The following is a 16,538-nucleotide window of genomic DNA, read 5'->3' as shown; positions in this document are numbered from 1 at the left end:
AGCAGGAGAGGTAATTAATCAGCAACCCTCCTGCTAAGGGTAGACAGCTGCTCGTTCCACCCCCCACCCCCCGCCTTAATTGGTTCTCCTCCCTTCCAACGGTGTTGAGGCGGGTGGGAACAGCCGGGGGTTGAGGGTACTGTGCTAAAAGAGGTGGAGTTATGCAGATCTAAAACGCGTGGATTGCAGCAGCAGCAAGCCGAAAAGTGCAGGCATGTGAGGGATCTAGAGGTTGACAGCATGTCTTCTTAACGGGAGTCCAGGTGGCCATCTCCACAAATGGACTTTTCAGAATCCTTGGGTGGCACCGTAGTCGGAAACCAATTCTGGTTATCGCTTCTCGGCCTTTTGGCTAAGATCAAGTGTAGTATCTGTTCTTATCAGTTTAATATCTGATACGTCCCCTATCTGGGGACCATATATTAAATGGATTTTTAGAACAGGGAGATGGAAAAAGAGCTTGCTCTGTCCACTCCACGCATTGACCTGGTATTGCAGTATCTCCAGGACCGGTGCACCCCTTCTTTAATGCAGTTTCTAAAATCAGAAAGAATTGAATTCAATGCTTTTTGTTCATTTTGCTTGTTTGTCGGATTTTGGGATGGACTCTTTGGCTTTGCTTTTCTTCTCCTCATTGGATTTTTCATGTTAAAAGTTGCAGAAGCCAGATGACAAGCTCATTTTGGTTCAACTTCAGCAACTGTGCATTGCATTGCCATGTAATGTAATGTAATGCAATGCTATCTATCTAGCTCTCCCTCTATACTTCCTTTTGGATAAACAGACATATTAGGCAAGCATTTTGGAGCTTTCACCTAAATAACTACAGGTGGTGAGATAAGCTGCACAATATAATTGACCTTTCAGTATATTGTTGCACACACACCATCTATTTAGCAAATGCCCTTGTTATCAACAGCAGCCTTTTAAACTCACCTGAGCTAACAGGTATGTGAGCTGGTTACTCTGCTGCGCTTAAAATTTCTTTTTTGGTTTGCTACAATGCCTTTTCTGAAACGTTGTCTCCCTCTGCTGGAACACTGACTTCTTTCATTTAATGCCTGCAGACTATAAAAGAGAAACCAACCCAAAAAGTTTGGTTGATTAGTCTGTGGCATTCTTTTAAACTGTTGCTTATGGCGGTCTCTGTGAGCTTCTCAGTGACATTCAGCCATCCAGGTATCCCGCCTGCAGTAGACGGAATGTGGCAATGGAACGCTGGCTGCGCGTGTCATAATAGGCTCTGAGCCTTTATATACCTGCGCACAGCAGCAGCCACCTTCAGTCTGCTGCTGGACAGCCAGCAGCAGCAGCAGCAGGAGAGGTAATTAATCAGCAACCCTCCTGCTAAGGGTAGACAGCTGCTCGTTCCACCCCCCCCCCGCCTTAATTGGTTCTCCTCCCTTCCAACGGTGTTGAGGCGGGTGGGAACAGCCGGGGGTTGAGGGTACTGTGCTAAAAGAGGTGGAGTTATGCAGATCTAAAACGCGTGGATTGCAGCAGCAGCAAGCCGAAAAGTGCAGGCATGTGAGGGATCTAGAGGTTGACAGCATGTCTTCTTAACGGGAGTCCAGGTGGCCATCTCCACAAATGGACTTTTCAGAATCCTTGGGTGGCACCGTAGTCGGAAACCAATTCTGGTTATCGCTTCTCGGCCTTTTGGCTAAGATCAAGTGTAGTATCTGTTCTTATCAGTTTAATATCTGATACGTCCCCTATCTGGGGACCATATATTAAATGGATTTTTAGAACAGGGAGATGGAAAAAGAGCTTGCTCTGTCCACTCCACGCATTGACCTGGTATTGCAGTATCTCCAGGACCGGTGCACACCTTCTTTAATGCAGTTTCTAAAATCAGAAAGAATTGAATTCAATGCTTTTTGTTCATTTTGCTTGTTTGTCGGATTTTGGGATGGACTCTTTGGCTTTGCTTTTCTTCTCCTCATTGGATTTTTCATGTTAAAAGTTGCAGAAGCCAGATGACAAGCTCATTTTGGTTCAACTTCAGCAACTGTGCATTGCATTGCCATGTAATGTAATGTAATGCAATGCTATCTATCTAGCTCTCCCTCTATACTTCCTTTTGGATAAACAGACATATTAGGCAAGCATTTTGGAGCTTTCACCTAAATAAATACAGGTGGTGAGATAAGCTGCACAATATAATTGACCTTTCAGTATATTGTTGCACACACACCATCTATTTAGCAAATGCCCTTGTTATCAACAGCAGCCTTTTAAACTCACCTGAGCTAACAGGTATGTGAGCTGGTTACTCTGCTGCGCTTAAAATTTCTTTTTTGGTTTGCTACAATGCCTTTTCTGAAACGTTGTCTCCCTCTGCTGGAACACTGACTTCTTTCATTTAATGCCTGCAGACTATAAAAGAGAAACCAACCCAAAAAGTTTGGTTGATTAGTCTGTGGCATTCTTTTAAACTGTTGCTTATGGCGGTCTCTGTGAGCTTCTCAGTGACATTCAGCCATCCAGGTATCCCGCCTGCAGTAGACGGAATGTGGCAATGGAACGCTGGCTGCGCGTGTCATAATAGGCTCTGAGCCTTTATATACCTGCGCACAGCAGCAGCCACCTTCAGTCTGCTGCTGGACAGCCAGCAGCAGCAGCAGCAGGAGAGGTAATTAATCAGCAACCCTCCTGCTAAGGGTAGACAGCTGCTCGTTCCACCCCCCACCCCCGCCTTAATTGGTTCTCCTCCCTTCCAACGGTGTTGAGGCGGGTGGGAACAGCCGGGGGTTGAGGGTACTGTGCTAAAAGAGGTGGAGTTATGCAGATCTAAAACGCGTGGATTGCAGCAGCAGCAAGCCGAAAAGTGCAGGCATGTGAGGGATCTAGAGGTTGACAGCATGTCTTCTTAACGGGAGTCCAGGTGGCCATCTCCACAAATGGACTTTTCAGAATCCTTGGGTGGCACCGTAGTCGGAAACCAATTCTGGTTATCGCTTCTCGGCCTTTTGGCTAAGATCAAGTGTAGTATCTGTTCTTATCAGTTTAATATCTGATACGTCCCCTATCTGGGGACCATATATTAAATGGATTTTTAGAACAGGGAGATGGAAAAAGAGCTTGCTCTGTCCACTCCACGCATTGACCTGGTATTGCAGTATCTCCAGGACCGGTGCACCCCTTCTTTAATGCAGTTTCTAAAATCAGAAAGAATTGAATTCAATGCTTTTTGTTCATTTTGCTTGTTTGTCGGATTTTGGGATGGACTCTTTGGCTTTGCTTTTCTTCTCCTCATTGGATTTTTCATGTTAAAAGTTGCAGAAGCCAGATGACAAGCTCATTTTGGTTCAACTTCAGCAACTGTGCATTGCATTGCCATGTAATGTAATGTAATGCAATGCTATCTATCTAGCTCTCCCTCTATACTTCCTTTTGGATAAACAGACATATTAGGCAAGCATTTTGGAGCTTTCACCTAAATAACTACAGGTGGTGAGATAAGCTGCACAATATAATTGACCTTTCAGTATATTGTTGCACACACACCATCTATTTAGCAAATGCCCTTGTTATCAACAGCAGCCTTTTAAACTCACCTGAGCTAACAGGTATGTGAGCTGGTTACTCTGCTGCGCTTAAAATTTCTTTTTTGGTTTGCTACAATGCCTTTTCTGAAATGTTGTCTCCCTCTGCTGGAACACTGACTTCTTTCATTTAATGCCTGCAGACTATAAAAGAGAAACCAACCCAAAAAGTTTGGTTGATTAGTCTGTGGCATTCTTTTAAACTGTTGCTTATGGCGGTCTCTGTGAGCTTCTCAGTGACATTCAGCCATCCAGGTATCCCGCCTGCAGTAGACGGAATGTGGCAATGGAACGCTGGCTGCGCGTGTCATAATAGGCTCTGAGCCTTTATATACCTGCGCACAGCAGCAGCCACCTTCAGTCTGCTGCTGGACAGCCAGCAGCAGCAGCAGCAGGAGAGGTAATTAATCAGCAACCCTCCTGCTAAGGGTAGACAGCTGCTCGTTCCACCCCCCCCCGCCTTAATTGGTTCTCCTCTCTTCCAACGGTGTTGAGGCGGGTGGGAACAGCCGGGGGTTGAGGGTACTGTGCTAAAAGAGGTGGAGTTATGCAGATCTAAAACGCGTGGATTGCAGCAGCAGCAAGCCGAAAAGTGCAGGCATGTGAGGGATCTAGAGGTTGACAGCATGTCTTCTTAACGGGAGTCCAGGTGGCCATCTCCACAAATGGACTTTTCAGAATCCTTGGGTGGCACCGTAGTCGGAAACCAATTCTGGTTATCGCTTCTCGGCCTTTTGGCTAAGATCAAGTGTAGTATCTGTTCTTATCAGTTTAATATCTGATACGTCCCCTATCTGGGGACCATATATTAAATGGATTTTTAGAACAGGGAGATGGAAAAAGAGCTTGCTCTGTCCACTCCACGCATTGACCTGGTATTGCAGTATCTCCAGGACCGGTGCACCCCTTCTTTAATGCAGTTTCTAAAATCAGAAAGAATTGAATTCAATGCTTTTTGTTCATTTTGCTTGTTTGTCGGATTTTGGGATGGACTCTTTGGCTTTGCTTTTCTTCTCCTCATTGGATTTTTCATGTTAAAAGTTGCAGAAGCCAGATGACAAGCTCATTTTGGTTCAACTTCAGCAACTGTGCATTGCATTGCCATGTAATGTAATGTAATGCAATGCTATCTATCTAGCTCTCCCTCTATACTTCCTTTTGGATAAACAGACATATTAGGCAAGCATTTTGGAGCTTTCACCTAAATAACTACAGGTGGTGAGATAAGCTGCACAATATAATTGACCTTTCAGTATATTGTTGCACACACACCATCTATTTAGCAAATGCCCTTGTTATCAACAGCAGCCTTTTAAACTCACCTGAGCTAACAGGTATGTGAGCTGGTTACTCTGCTGCGCTTAAAATTTCTTTTTTGGTTTGCTACAATGCCTTTTCTGAAACGTTGTCTCCCTCTGCTGGAACACTGACTTCTTTCATTTAATGCCTGCAGACTATAAAAGAGAAACCAACCCAAAAAGTTTGGTTGATTAGTCTGTGGCATTCTTTTAAACTGTTGCTTATGGCGGTCTCTGTGAGCTTCTCAGTGACATTCAGCCATCCAGGTATCCCGCCTGCAGTAGACGGAATGTGGCAATGGAACGCTGGCTGCGCGTGTCATAATAGGCTCTGAGCCTTTATATACCTGCGCACAGCAGCAGCCACCTTCAGTCTGCTGCTGGACAGCCAGCAGCAGCAGCAGCAGGAGAGGTAATTAATCAGCAACCCTCCTGCTAAGGGTAGACAGCTGCTCGTTCCACCCCCCCCGCCTTAATTGGTTCTCCTCCCTTCCAACGGTGTTGAGGCGGGTGGGAACAGCCGGGGGTTGAGGGTACTGTGCTAAAAGAGGTGGAGTTATGCAGATCTAAAACGCGTGGATTGCAGCAGCAGCAAGCCGAAAAGTGCAGGCATGTGAGGGATCTAGAGGTTGACAGCATGTCTTCTTAACGGGAGTCCAGGTGGCCATCTCCACAAATGGACTTTTCAGAATCCTTGGGTGGCACCGTAGTCGGAAACCAATTCTGGTTATCGCTTCTCGGCCTTTTGGCTAAGATCAAGTGTAGTATCTGTTCTTATCAGTTTAATATCTGATACGTCCCCTATCTGGGGACCATATATTAAATGGATTTTTAGAACAGGGAGATGGAAAAAGAGCTTGCTCTGTCCACTCCACGCATTGACCTGGTATTGCAGTATCTCCAGGACCGGTGCACCCCTTCTTTAATGCAGTTTCTAAAATCAGAAAGAATTGAATTCAATGCTTTTTGTTCATTTTGCTTGTTTGTCGGATTTTGGGATGGACTCTTTGGCTTTGCTTTTCTTCTCCTCATTGGATTTTTCATGTTAAAAGTTGCAGAAGCCAGATGACAAGCTCATTTTGGTTCAACTTCAGCAACTGTGCATTGCATTGCCATGTAATGTAATGTAATGCAATGCTATCTATCTAGCTCTCCCTCTATACTTCCTTTTGGATAAACAGACATATTAGGCAAGCATTTTGGAGCTTTCACCTAAATAACTACAGGTGGTGAGATAAGCTGCACAATATAATTGACCTTTCAGTATATTGTTGCACACACACCATCTATTTAGCAAATGCCCTTGTTATCAACAGCAGCCTTTTAAACTCACCTGAGCTAACAGGTATGTGAGCTGGTTACTCTGCTGCGCTTAAAATTTCTTTTTTGGTTTGCTACAATGCCTTTTCTGAAACGTTGTCTCCCTCTGCTGGAACACTGACTTCTTTCATTTAATGCCTGCAGACTATAAAAGAGAAACCAACCCAAAAAGTTTGGTTGATTAGTCTGTGGCATTCTTTTAAACTGTTGCTTATGGCGGTCTCTGTGAGCTTCTCAGTGACATTCAGCCATCCAGGTATCCCGCCTGCAGTAGACGGAATGTGGCAATGGAACGCTGGCTGCGCGTGTCATAATAGGCTCTGAGCCTTTATATACCTGCGCACAGCAGCAGCCACCTTCAGTCTGCTGCTGGACAGCCAGCAGCAGCAGCAGCAGGAGAGGTAATTAATCAGCAACCCTCCTGCTAAGGGTAGACAGCTGCTCGTTCCACCCCCCCCCCGCCTTAATTGGTTCTCCTCCCTTCCAACGGTGTTGAGGCGGGTGGGAACAGCCGGGGGTTGAGGGTACTGTGCTAAAAGAGGTGGAGTTATGCAGATCTAAAACGCGTGGATTGCAGCAGCAGCAAGCCGAAAAGTGCAGGCATGTGAGGGATCTAGAGGTTGACAGCATGTCTTCTTAACGGGAGTCCAGGTGGCCATCTCCACAAATGGACTTTTCAGAATCCTTGGGTGGCACCGTAGTCGGAAACCAATTCTGGTTATCGCTTCTCGGCCTTTTGGCTAAGATCAAGTGTAGTATCTGTTCTTATCAGTTTAATATCTGATACGTCCCCTATCTGGGGACCATATATTAAATGGATTTTTAGAACAGGGAGATGGAAAAAGAGCTTGCTCTGTCCACTCCACGCATTGACCTGGTATTGCAGTATCTCCAGGACCGGTGCACCCCTTCTTTAATGCAGTTTCTAAAATCAGAAAGAATTGAATTCAATGCTTTTTGTTCATTTTGCTTGTTTGTCGGATTTTGGGATGGACTCTTTGGCTTTGCTTTTCTTCTCCTCATTGGATTTTTCATGTTAAAAGTTGCAGAAGCCAGATGACAAGCTCATTTTGGTTCAACTTCAGCAACTGTGCATTGCATTGCCATGTAATGTAATGTAATGCAATGCTATCTATCTAGCTCTCCCTCTATACTTCCTTTTGGATAAACAGACATATTAGGCAAGCATTTTGGAGCTTTCACCTAAATAACTACAGGTGGTGAGATAAGCTGCACAATATAATTGACCTTTCAGTATATTGTTGCACACACACCATCTATTTAGCAAATGCCCTTGTTATCAACAGCAGCCTTTTAAACTCACCTGAGCTAACAGGTATGTGAGCTGGTTACTCTGCTGCGCTTAAAATTTCTTTTTTGGTTTGCTACAATGCCTTTTCTGAAACGTTGTCTCCCTCTGCTGGAACACTGACTTCTTTCATTTAATGCCTGCAGACTATAAAAGAGAAACCAACCCAAAAAGTTTGGTTGATTAGTCTGTGGCATTCTTTTAAACTGTTGCTTATGGCGGTCTCTGTGAGCTTCTCAGTGACATTCAGCCATCCAGGTATCCCGCCTGCAGTAGACGGAATGTGGCAATGGAACGCTGGCTGCGCGTGTCATAATAGGCTCTGAGCCTTTATATACCTGCGCACAGCAGCAGCCACCTTCAGTCTGCTGCTGGACAGCCAGCAGCAGCAGCAGCAGGAGAGGTAATTAATCAGCAACCCTCCTGCTAAGGGTAGACAGCTGCTCGTTCCACCCCCCCCCCCGCCTTAATTGGTTCTCCTCCCTTCCAACGGTGTTGAGGCGGGTGGGAACAGCCGGGGGTTGAGGGTACTGTGCTAAAAGAGGTGGAGTTATGCAGATCTAAAACGCGTGGATTGCAGCAGCAGCAAGCCGAAAAGTGCAGGCATGTGAGGGATCTAGAGGTTGACAGCATGTCTTCTTAACGGGAGTCCAGGTGGCCATCTCCACAAATGGACTTTTCAGAATCCTTGGGTGGCACCGTAGTCGGAAACCAATTCTGGTTATCGCTTCTCGGCCTTTTGGCTAAGATCAAGTGTAGTATCTTTCGAAAAGGCGGTTTTGGATGTTGGCAGCCCTAGTAGATTGATACATTATGCACACTGGGGTTTAGGCGCTTGTTAGTACGCCAGGTGGCTAATATAGTCATCTGGTGGAAAGCATGGCCCCCCAGGATCGACGCCATTAGGCCGGGGAAGATCGAAAGCCCGAAGTGTGAAGTGCCCCAGGAGTGGTGACCCTGGGGTGCCTTAACTCACTGGGATTGGGAACCCCACTTGAGTTTATGGCACATTTGCACTAGCACTTCAATATTTCTTTCTTCACACACACCCTTATTCCGGGCCTTCTGGCCTTAGGATGGGGAATTTTTCAATTCCCGGTCGAAGGTCCGGGCAGTATTATACTGTGAAACCTTCACTATTTATTTAATTTCTTTGTCACTGTGTGTCCACTTATTCACGTGTGTCACGTCCTACTAGGATTTTGTCGGGATGCGGTTCCCTTACGGGTTCCTCTCTTGGCAGGTCTAGGGGGGGAGTGTGTGGCCATCAGGTTCCGCTCCCCCCTGAACACCCCTGGCTCTCCTCTTTCGGGAGGAGAGCGTTGTTGGCTCCCCTCTTCCGGGAGGGGAGCACAGTCTTTGGCTCCCAGTGCCTTGCTCGGGTGAGAACTCGGGCAGGTGCTGGGGGTAAGATTGGGTCGCCTCTGGCTCCGGCTGGAGGTGGCTATTTGTCCCTGTTCCTCGCTGTGGCCTTCTGGCTCGGAGGGACGGGGAATGGTTTGGGGGACCCTTCTCCTTTTGGAGAGGGTTTCAAGAAGACCAGCATCCTAGTGCACTTTTTTTGTGGCACTTGTCACTTTTTTAAGCGCACTCGGGTTTTGTACACGAATTCGGGCTTTCGATAAAAAAAAAAAAAAAAATCTGTTCTTATCAGTTTAATATCTGATACGTCCCCTATCTGGGGACCATATATTAAATGGATTTTTAGAACAGGGAGATGGAAAAAGAGCTTGCTCTGTCCACTCCACGCATTGACCTGGTATTGCAGTATCTCCAGGACCGGTGCACCCCTTCTTTAATGCAGTTTCTAAAATCAGAAAGAATTGAATTCAATGCTTTTTGTTCATTTTGCTTGTTTGTCGGATTTTGGGATGGACTCTTTGGCTTTGCTTTTCTTCTCCTCATTGGATTTTTCATGTTAAAAGTTGCAGAAGCCAGATGACAAGCTCATTTTGGTTCAACTTCAGCAACTGTGCATTGCATTGCCATGTAATGTAATGTAATGCAATGCTATCTATCTAGCTCTCCCTCTATACTTCCTTTTGGATAAACAGACATATTAGGCAAGCATTTTGGAGCTTTCACCTAAATAACTACAGGTGGTGAGATAAGCTGCACAATATAATTGACCTTTCAGTATATTGTTGCACACACACCATCTATTTAGCAAATGCCCTTGTTATCAACAGCAGCCTTTTAAACTCACCTGAGCTAACAGGTATGTGAGCTGGTTACTCTGCTGCGCTTAAAATTTCTTTTTTGGTTTGCTACAATGCCTTTTCTGAAACGTTGTCTCCCTCTGCTGGAACACTGACTTCTTTCATTTAATGCCTGCAGACTATAAAAGAGAAACCAACCCAAAAAGTTTGGTTGATTAGTCTGTGGCATTCTTTTAAACTGTTGCTTATGGCGGTCTCTGTGAGCTTCTCAGTGACATTCAGCCATCCAGGTATCCCGCCTGCAGTAGACGGAATGTGGCAATGGAACGCTGGCTGCGCGTGTCATAATAGGCTCTGAGCCTTTATATACCTGCGCACAGCAGCAGCCACCTTCAGTCTGCTGCTGGACAGCCAGCAGCAGCAGCAGCAGGAGAGGTAATTAATCAGCAACCCTCCTGCTAAGGGTAGACAGCTGCTCGTTCCACCCCCCCCCCCGCCTTAATTGGTTCTCCTCCCTTCCAACGGTGTTGAGGCGGGTGGGAACAGCCGGGGGTTGAGGGTACTGTGCTAAAAGAGGTGGAGTTATGCAGATCTAAAACGCGTGGATTGCAGCAGCAGCAAGCCGAAAAGTGCAGGCATGTGAGGGATCTAGAGGTTGACAGCATGTCTTCTTAACGGGAGTCCAGGTGGCCATCTCCACAAATGGACTTTTCAGAATCCTTGGGTGGCACCGTAGTCGGAAACCAATTCTGGTTATCGCTTCTCGGCCTTTTGGCTAAGATCAAGTGTAGTATCTGTTCTTATCAGTTTAATATCTGATACGTCCCCTATCTGGGGACCATATATTAAATGGATTTTTAGAACAGGGAGATGGAAAAAGAGCTTGCTCTGTCCACTCCACGCATTGACCTGGTATTGCAGTATCTCCAGGACCGGTGCACCCCTTCTTTAATGCAGTTTCTAAAATCAGAAAGAATTGAATTCAATGCTTTTTGTTCATTTTGCTTGTTTGTCGGATTTTGGGATGGACTCTTTGGCTTTGCTTTTCTTCTCCTCATTGGATTTTTCATGTTAAAAGTTGCAGAAGCCAGATGACAAGCTCATTTTGGTTCAACTTCAGCAACTGTGCATTGCATTGCCATGTAATGTAATGTAATGCAATGCTATCTATCTAGCTCTCCCTCTATACTTCCTTTTGGATAAACAGACATATTAGGCAAGCATTTTGGAGCTTTCACCTAAATAACTACAGGTGGTGAGATAAGCTGCAAAATATAATTGACCTTTCAGTATATTGTTGCACACACACCATCTATTTAGCAAATGCCCTTGTTATCAACAGCAGCCTTTTAAACTCACCTGAGCTAACAGGTATGTGAGCTGGTTACTCTGCTGCGCTTAAAATTTATTTTTTGGTTTGCTACAATGCCTTTTCTGAAACTTTGTCTCCCTCTGCTGGAACACTGACTTCTTTCATTTAATGCCTGCAGACTATAAAAGAGAAACCAACCCAAAAAGTTTGGTTGATTAGTCTGTGGCATTCTTTTAAACTGTTGCTTATGGCGGTCTCTGTGAGCTTCTCAGTGACATTCAGCCATCCAGGTATCCCGCCTGCAGTAGACGGAATGTGGCAATGGAACGCTGGCTGCGCGTGTCATAATAGGCTCTGAGCCTTTATATACCTGCGCACAGCAGCAGCCACCTTCAGTCTGCTGCTGGACAGCCAGCAGCAGCAGCAGCAGGAGAGGTAATTAATCAGCAACCCTCCTGCTAAGGGTAGACAGCTGCTCGTTCCACCCCCCCCCCCGCCTTAATTGGTTCTCCTCCCTTCCAACGGTGTTGAGGCGGGTGGGAACAGCCGGGGGTTGAGGGTACTGTGCTAAAAGAGGTGGAGTTATGCAGATCTAAAACGCGTGGATTGCAGCAGCAGCAAGCCGAAAAGTGCAGGCATGTGAGGGATCTAGAGGTTGACAGCATGTCTTCTTAACGGGAGTCCAGGTGGCCATCTCCACAAATGGACTTTTCAGAATCCTTGGGTGGCACCGTAGTCGGAAACCAATTCTGGTTATCGCTTCTCGGCCTTTTGGCTAAGATCAAGTGTAGTATCTGTTCTTATCAGTTTAATATCTGATACGTCCCCTATCTGGGGACCATATATTAAATGGATTTTTAGAACAGGGAGATGGAAAAAGAGCTTGCTCTGTCCACTCCACGCATTGACCTGGTATTGCAGTATCTCCAGGACCGGTGCACCCCTTCTTTAATGCAGTTTCTAAAATCAGAAAGAATTGAATTCAATGCTTTTTGTTCATTTTGCTTGTTTGTCGGATTTTGGGATGGACTCTTTGGCTTTGCTTTTCTTCTCCTCATTGGATTTTTCATGTTAAAAGTTGCAGAAGCCAGATGACAAGCTCATTTTGGTTCAACTTCAGCAACTGTGCATTGCATTGCCATGTAATGTAATGTAATGCAATGCTATCTATCTAGCTCTCCCTCTATACTTCCTTTTGGATAAACAGACATATTAGGCAAGCATTTTGGAGCTTTCACCTAAATAACTACAGGTGGTGAGATAAGCTGCAAAATATAATTGACCTTTCAGTATATTGTTGCACACACACCATCTATTTAGCAAATGCCCTTGTTATCAACAGCAGCCTTTTAAACTCACCTGAGCTAACAGGTATGTGAGCTGGTTACTCTGCTGCGCTTAAAATTTATTTTTTGGTTTGCTACAATGCCTTTTCTGAAACTTTGTCTCCCTCTGCTGGAACACTGACTTCTTTCATTTAATGCCTGCAGACTATAAAAGAGAAACCAACCCAAAAAGTTTGGTTGATTAGTCTGTGGCATTCTTTTAAACTGTTGCTTATGGCGGTCTCTGTGAGCTTCTCAGTGACATTCAGCCATCCAGGTATCCCGCCTGCAGTAGACGGAATGTGGCAATGGAACGCTGGCTGCGCGTGTCATAATAGGCTCTGAGCCTTTATATACCTGCGCACAGCAGCAGCCACCTTCAGTCTGCTGCTGGACAGCCAGCAGCAGCAGCAGCAGGAGAGGTAATTAATCAGCAACCCTCCTGCTAAGGGTAGACAGCTGCTCGTTCCACCCCCCCCCCCGCCTTAATTGGTTCTCCTCCCTTCCAACGGTGTTGAGGCGGGTGGGAACAGCCGGGGGTTGAGGGTACTGTGCTAAAAGAGGTGGAGTTATGCAGATCTAAAACGCGTGGATTGCAGCAGCAGCAAGCCGAAAAGTGCAGGCATGTGAGGGATCTAGAGGTTGACAGCATGTCTTCTTAACGGGAGTCCAGGTGGCCATCTCCACAAATGGACTTTTCAGAATCCTTGGGTGGCACCGTAGTCGGAAACCAATTCTGGTTATCGCTTCTCGGCCTTTTGGCTAAGATCAAGTGTAGTATCTGTTCTTATCAGTTTAATATCTGATACGTCCCCTATCTGGGGACCATATATTAAATGGATTTTTAGAACAGGGAGATGGAAAAAGAGCTTGCTCTGTCCACTCCACGCATTGACCTGGTATTGCAGTATCTCCAGGACCGGTGCACCCCTTCTTTAATGCAGTTTCTAAAATCAGAAAGAATTGAATTCAATGCTTTTTGTTCATTTTGCTTGTTTGTCGGATTTTGGGATGGACTCTTTGGCTTTGCTTTTCTTCTCCTCATTGGATTTTTCATGTTAAAAGTTGCAGAAGCCAGATGACAAGCTCATTTTGGTTCAACTTCAGCAACTGTGCATTGCATTGCCATGTAATGTAATGTAATGCAATGCTATCTATCTAGCTCTCCCTCTATACTTCCTTTTGGATAAACAGACATATTAGGCAAGCATTTTGGAGCTTTCACCTAAATAACTACAGGTGGTGAGATAAGCTGCACAATATAATTGACCTTTCAGTATATTGTTGCACACACACCATCTATTTAGCAAATGCCCTTGTTATCAACAGCAGCCTTTTAAACTCACCTGAGCTAACAGGTATGTGAGCTGGTTACTCTGCTGCGCTTAAAATTTCTTTTTTGGTTTGCTACAATGCCTTTTCTGAAACGTTGTCTCCCTCTGCTGGAACACTGACTTCTTTCATTTAATGCCTGCAGACTATAAAAGAGAAACCAACCCAAAAAGTTTGGTTGATTAGTCTGTGGCATTCTTTTAAACTGTTGCTTATGGCGGTCTCTGTGAGCTTCTCAGTGACATTCAGCCATCCAGGTATCCCGCCTGCAGTAGACGGAATGTGGCAATGGAACGCTGGCTGCGCGTGTCATAATAGGCTCTGAGCCTTTATATACCTGCGCACAGCAGCAGCCACCTTCAGTCTGCTGCTGCTGGACAGCCAGCAGCAGCAGCAGCAGGAGAGGTAATTAATCAGCAACCCTCCTGCTAAGGGTAGACAGCTGCTCGTTCCACCCCCCCCCCGCCTTAATTGGTTCTCCTCCCTTCCAACGGTGTTGAGGCGGGTGGGAACAGCCGGGGGTTGAGGGTACTGTGCTAAAAGAGGTGGAGTTATGCAGATCTAAAACGCGTGGATTGCAGCAGCAGCAAGCCGAAAAGTGCAGGCATGTGAGGGATCTAGAGGTTGACAGCATGTCTTCTTAACGGGAGTCCAGGTGGCCATCTCCACAAATGGACTTTTCAGAATCCTTGGGTGGCACCGTAGTCGGAAACCAATTCTGGTTATCGCTTCTCGGCCTTTTGGCTAAGATCAAGTGTAGTATCTGTTCTTATCAGTTTAATATCTGATACGTCCCCTATCTGGGGACCATATATTAAATGGATTTTTAGAACAGGGAGATGGAAAAAGAGCTTGCTCTGTCCACTCCACGCATTGACCTGGTATTTCAGTATCTCCAGGACCGGTGCACCCCTTCTTTAATGCAGTTTCTAAAATCAGAAAGAATTGAATTCAATGCTTTTTGTTCATTTTGCTTGTTTGTCGGATTTTGGGATGGACTCTTTGGCTTTGCTTTTCTTCTCCTCATTGGATTTTTCATGTTAAAAGTTGCAGAAGCCAGATGACAAGCTCATTTTGGTTCAACTTCAGCAACTGTGCATTGCATTGCCATGTAATGTAATGTAATGCAATGCTATCTATCTAGCTCTCCCTCTATACTTCCTTTTGGATAAACAGACATATTAGGCAAGCATTTTGGAGCTTTCACCTAAATAACTACAGGTGGTGAGATAAGCTGCACAATATAATTGACCTTTCAGTATATTGTTGCACACACACCATCTATTTAGCAAATGCCCTTGTTATCAACAGCAGCCTTTTAAACTCACCTGAGCTAACAGGTATGTGAGCTGGTTACTCTGCTGCGCTTAAAATTTCTTTTTTGGTTTGCTACAATGCCTTTTCTGAAACGTTGTCTCCCTCTGCTGGAACACTGACTTCTTTCATTTAATGCCTGCAGACTATAAAAGAGAAACCAACCCAAAAAGTTTGGTTGATTAGTCTGTGGCATTCTTTTAAACTGTTGCTTATGGCGGTCTCTGTGAGCTTCTCAGTGACATTCAGCCATCCAGGTATCCCGCCTGCAGTAGACGGAATGTGGCAATGGAACGCTGGCTGCGCGTGTCATAATAGGCTCTGAGCCTTTATATACCTGCGCACAGCAGCAGCCACCTTCAGTCTGCTGCTGCTGGACAGCCAGCAGCAGCAGCAGCAGGAGAGGTAATTAATCAGCAACCCTCCTGCTAAGGGTAGACAGCTGCTCGTTCCACCCCCCCCCCGCCTTAATTGGTTCTCCTCCCTTCCAACGGTGTTGAGGCGGGTGGGAACAGCCGGGGGTTGAGGGTACTGTGCTAAAAGAGGTGGAGTTATGCAGATCTAAAACGCGTGGATTGCAGCAGCAGCAAGCCGAAAAGTGCAGGCATGTGAGGGATCTAGAGGTTGACAGCATGTCTTCTTAACGGGAGTCCAGGTGGCCATCTCCACAAATGGACTTTTCAGAATCCTTGGGTGGCACCGTAGTCGGAAACCAATTCTGGTTATCGCTTCTCGGCCTTTTGGCTAAGATCAAGTGTAGTATCTGTTCTTATCAGTTTAATATCTGATACGTCCCCTATCTGGGGACCATATATTAAATGGATTTTTAGAACAGGGAGATGGAAAAAGAGCTTGCTCTGTCCACTCCACGCATTGACCTGGTATTTCAGTATCTCCAGGACCGGTGCACCCCTTCTTTAATGCAGTTTCTAAAATCAGAAAGAATTGAATTCAATGCTTTTTGTTCATTTTGCTTGTTTGTCGGATTTTGGGATGGACTCTTTGGCTTTGCTTTTCTTCTCCTCATTGGATTTTTCATGTTAAAAGTTGCAGAAGCCAGATGACAAGCTCATTTTGGTTCAACTTCAGCAACTGTGCATTGCATTGCCATGTAATGTAATGTAATGCAATGCTATCTATCTAGCTCTCTCTCTATACTTCCTTTTGGATAAACAGACATATTAGGCAAGCATTTTGGAGCTTTCACCTAAATAACTACAGGTGGTGAGATAAGCTGCACAATATAATTGACCTTTCAGTATATTGTTGCACACACACCATCTATTTAGCAAATGCCCTTGTTATCAACAGCAGCCTTTTAAACTCACCTGAGCTAACAGGTATGTGAGCTGGTTACTCTGCTGCGCTTAAAATTTCTTTTTTGGTTTGCTACAATGCCTTTTCTGAAACGTTGTCTCCCTCTGCTGGAACACTGACTTCTTTCATTTAATGCCTGCAGACTATAAAAGAGAAACCAACCCAAAAAGTTTGGTTGATTAGTCTGTGGCATTCTTTTAAACTGTTGCTTATGGCGGTCTCTGTGAGCTTCTCAGTGACATTCAGCCATCCAGGTATCCCGCCTGCAGTAGACGGAATGTGGCAATGGAACGCTGGCTGCGCG

The 16,538-nt window shown here is 45.4% G+C and overlaps 12 non-coding genes and 1 pseudogene across 12 annotated transcripts; all 13 read left to right on the top strand.

Annotated features, from left to right (window-relative positions):
* The first annotated feature begins 332 nt into the window (after positions 1-332).
* Positions 333-523, top strand: LOC141189950 (U2 spliceosomal RNA). The gene has a single exon (XR_012263989.1). It is a non-coding gene; the product is annotated as a U2 spliceosomal RNA (small nuclear RNA).
* A 1,120-nt stretch (positions 524-1,643) lies between these two features.
* Positions 1,644-1,834, top strand: LOC141184157 (U2 spliceosomal RNA). Its single transcript, XR_012258939.1, has one exon. It is a non-coding gene; the product is annotated as a U2 spliceosomal RNA (small nuclear RNA).
* A 1,122-nt stretch (positions 1,835-2,956) lies between these two features.
* LOC141189948 (U2 spliceosomal RNA) lies at positions 2,957-3,147 on the top strand. Its single transcript, XR_012263987.1, has one exon. It is a non-coding gene; the product is annotated as a U2 spliceosomal RNA (small nuclear RNA).
* Positions 3,148-4,266: 1,119 nt separating this feature from the next.
* Positions 4,267-4,457, top strand: LOC141189947 (U2 spliceosomal RNA). The gene has a single exon (XR_012263986.1). It is a non-coding gene; the product is annotated as a U2 spliceosomal RNA (small nuclear RNA).
* A 1,118-nt stretch (positions 4,458-5,575) lies between these two features.
* LOC141189946 (U2 spliceosomal RNA) lies at positions 5,576-5,766 on the top strand. The gene has a single exon (XR_012263985.1). It is a non-coding gene; the product is annotated as a U2 spliceosomal RNA (small nuclear RNA).
* Positions 5,767-6,886: 1,120 nt separating this feature from the next.
* Positions 6,887-7,077, top strand: LOC141189945 (U2 spliceosomal RNA). Its single transcript, XR_012263984.1, has one exon. It is a non-coding gene; the product is annotated as a U2 spliceosomal RNA (small nuclear RNA).
* Positions 7,078-8,198: 1,121 nt separating this feature from the next.
* On the top strand, positions 8,199-8,273 carry LOC141186172 (U2 spliceosomal RNA; annotated as a pseudogene).
* An 811-nt stretch (positions 8,274-9,084) lies between these two features.
* Positions 9,085-9,268, top strand: LOC141185921 (U2 spliceosomal RNA). The gene has a single exon (XR_012260510.1). It is a non-coding gene; the product is annotated as a U2 spliceosomal RNA (small nuclear RNA).
* Positions 9,269-10,389: 1,121 nt separating this feature from the next.
* Positions 10,390-10,580, top strand: LOC141189944 (U2 spliceosomal RNA). The gene has a single exon (XR_012263983.1). It is a non-coding gene; the product is annotated as a U2 spliceosomal RNA (small nuclear RNA).
* Positions 10,581-11,701: 1,121 nt separating this feature from the next.
* LOC141189943 (U2 spliceosomal RNA) lies at positions 11,702-11,892 on the top strand. Its single transcript, XR_012263982.1, has one exon. It is a non-coding gene; the product is annotated as a U2 spliceosomal RNA (small nuclear RNA).
* A 1,121-nt stretch (positions 11,893-13,013) lies between these two features.
* On the top strand, positions 13,014-13,204 carry LOC141189942 (U2 spliceosomal RNA). The gene has a single exon (XR_012263981.1). It is a non-coding gene; the product is annotated as a U2 spliceosomal RNA (small nuclear RNA).
* Positions 13,205-14,327: 1,123 nt separating this feature from the next.
* On the top strand, positions 14,328-14,518 carry LOC141184297 (U2 spliceosomal RNA). The gene has a single exon (XR_012259065.1). It is a non-coding gene; the product is annotated as a U2 spliceosomal RNA (small nuclear RNA).
* A 1,123-nt stretch (positions 14,519-15,641) lies between these two features.
* Positions 15,642-15,832, top strand: LOC141184295 (U2 spliceosomal RNA). Its single transcript, XR_012259064.1, has one exon. It is a non-coding gene; the product is annotated as a U2 spliceosomal RNA (small nuclear RNA).
* The last annotated feature ends 706 nt before the right edge of the window (positions 15,833-16,538 follow it).

Source organism: Phyllobates terribilis, unplaced genomic scaffold, assembly GCF_046119375.1.
Source record: "Phyllobates terribilis strain yellow unplaced genomic scaffold, ASM4611937v1 Scaffold_40__1_contigs__length_11209783, whole genome shotgun sequence".
Lineage (NCBI taxonomy): Eukaryota > Metazoa > Chordata > Amphibia > Anura > Dendrobatidae > Phyllobates > Phyllobates terribilis.
This window is presented reverse-complemented; position numbering and strand designations above follow the sequence as displayed.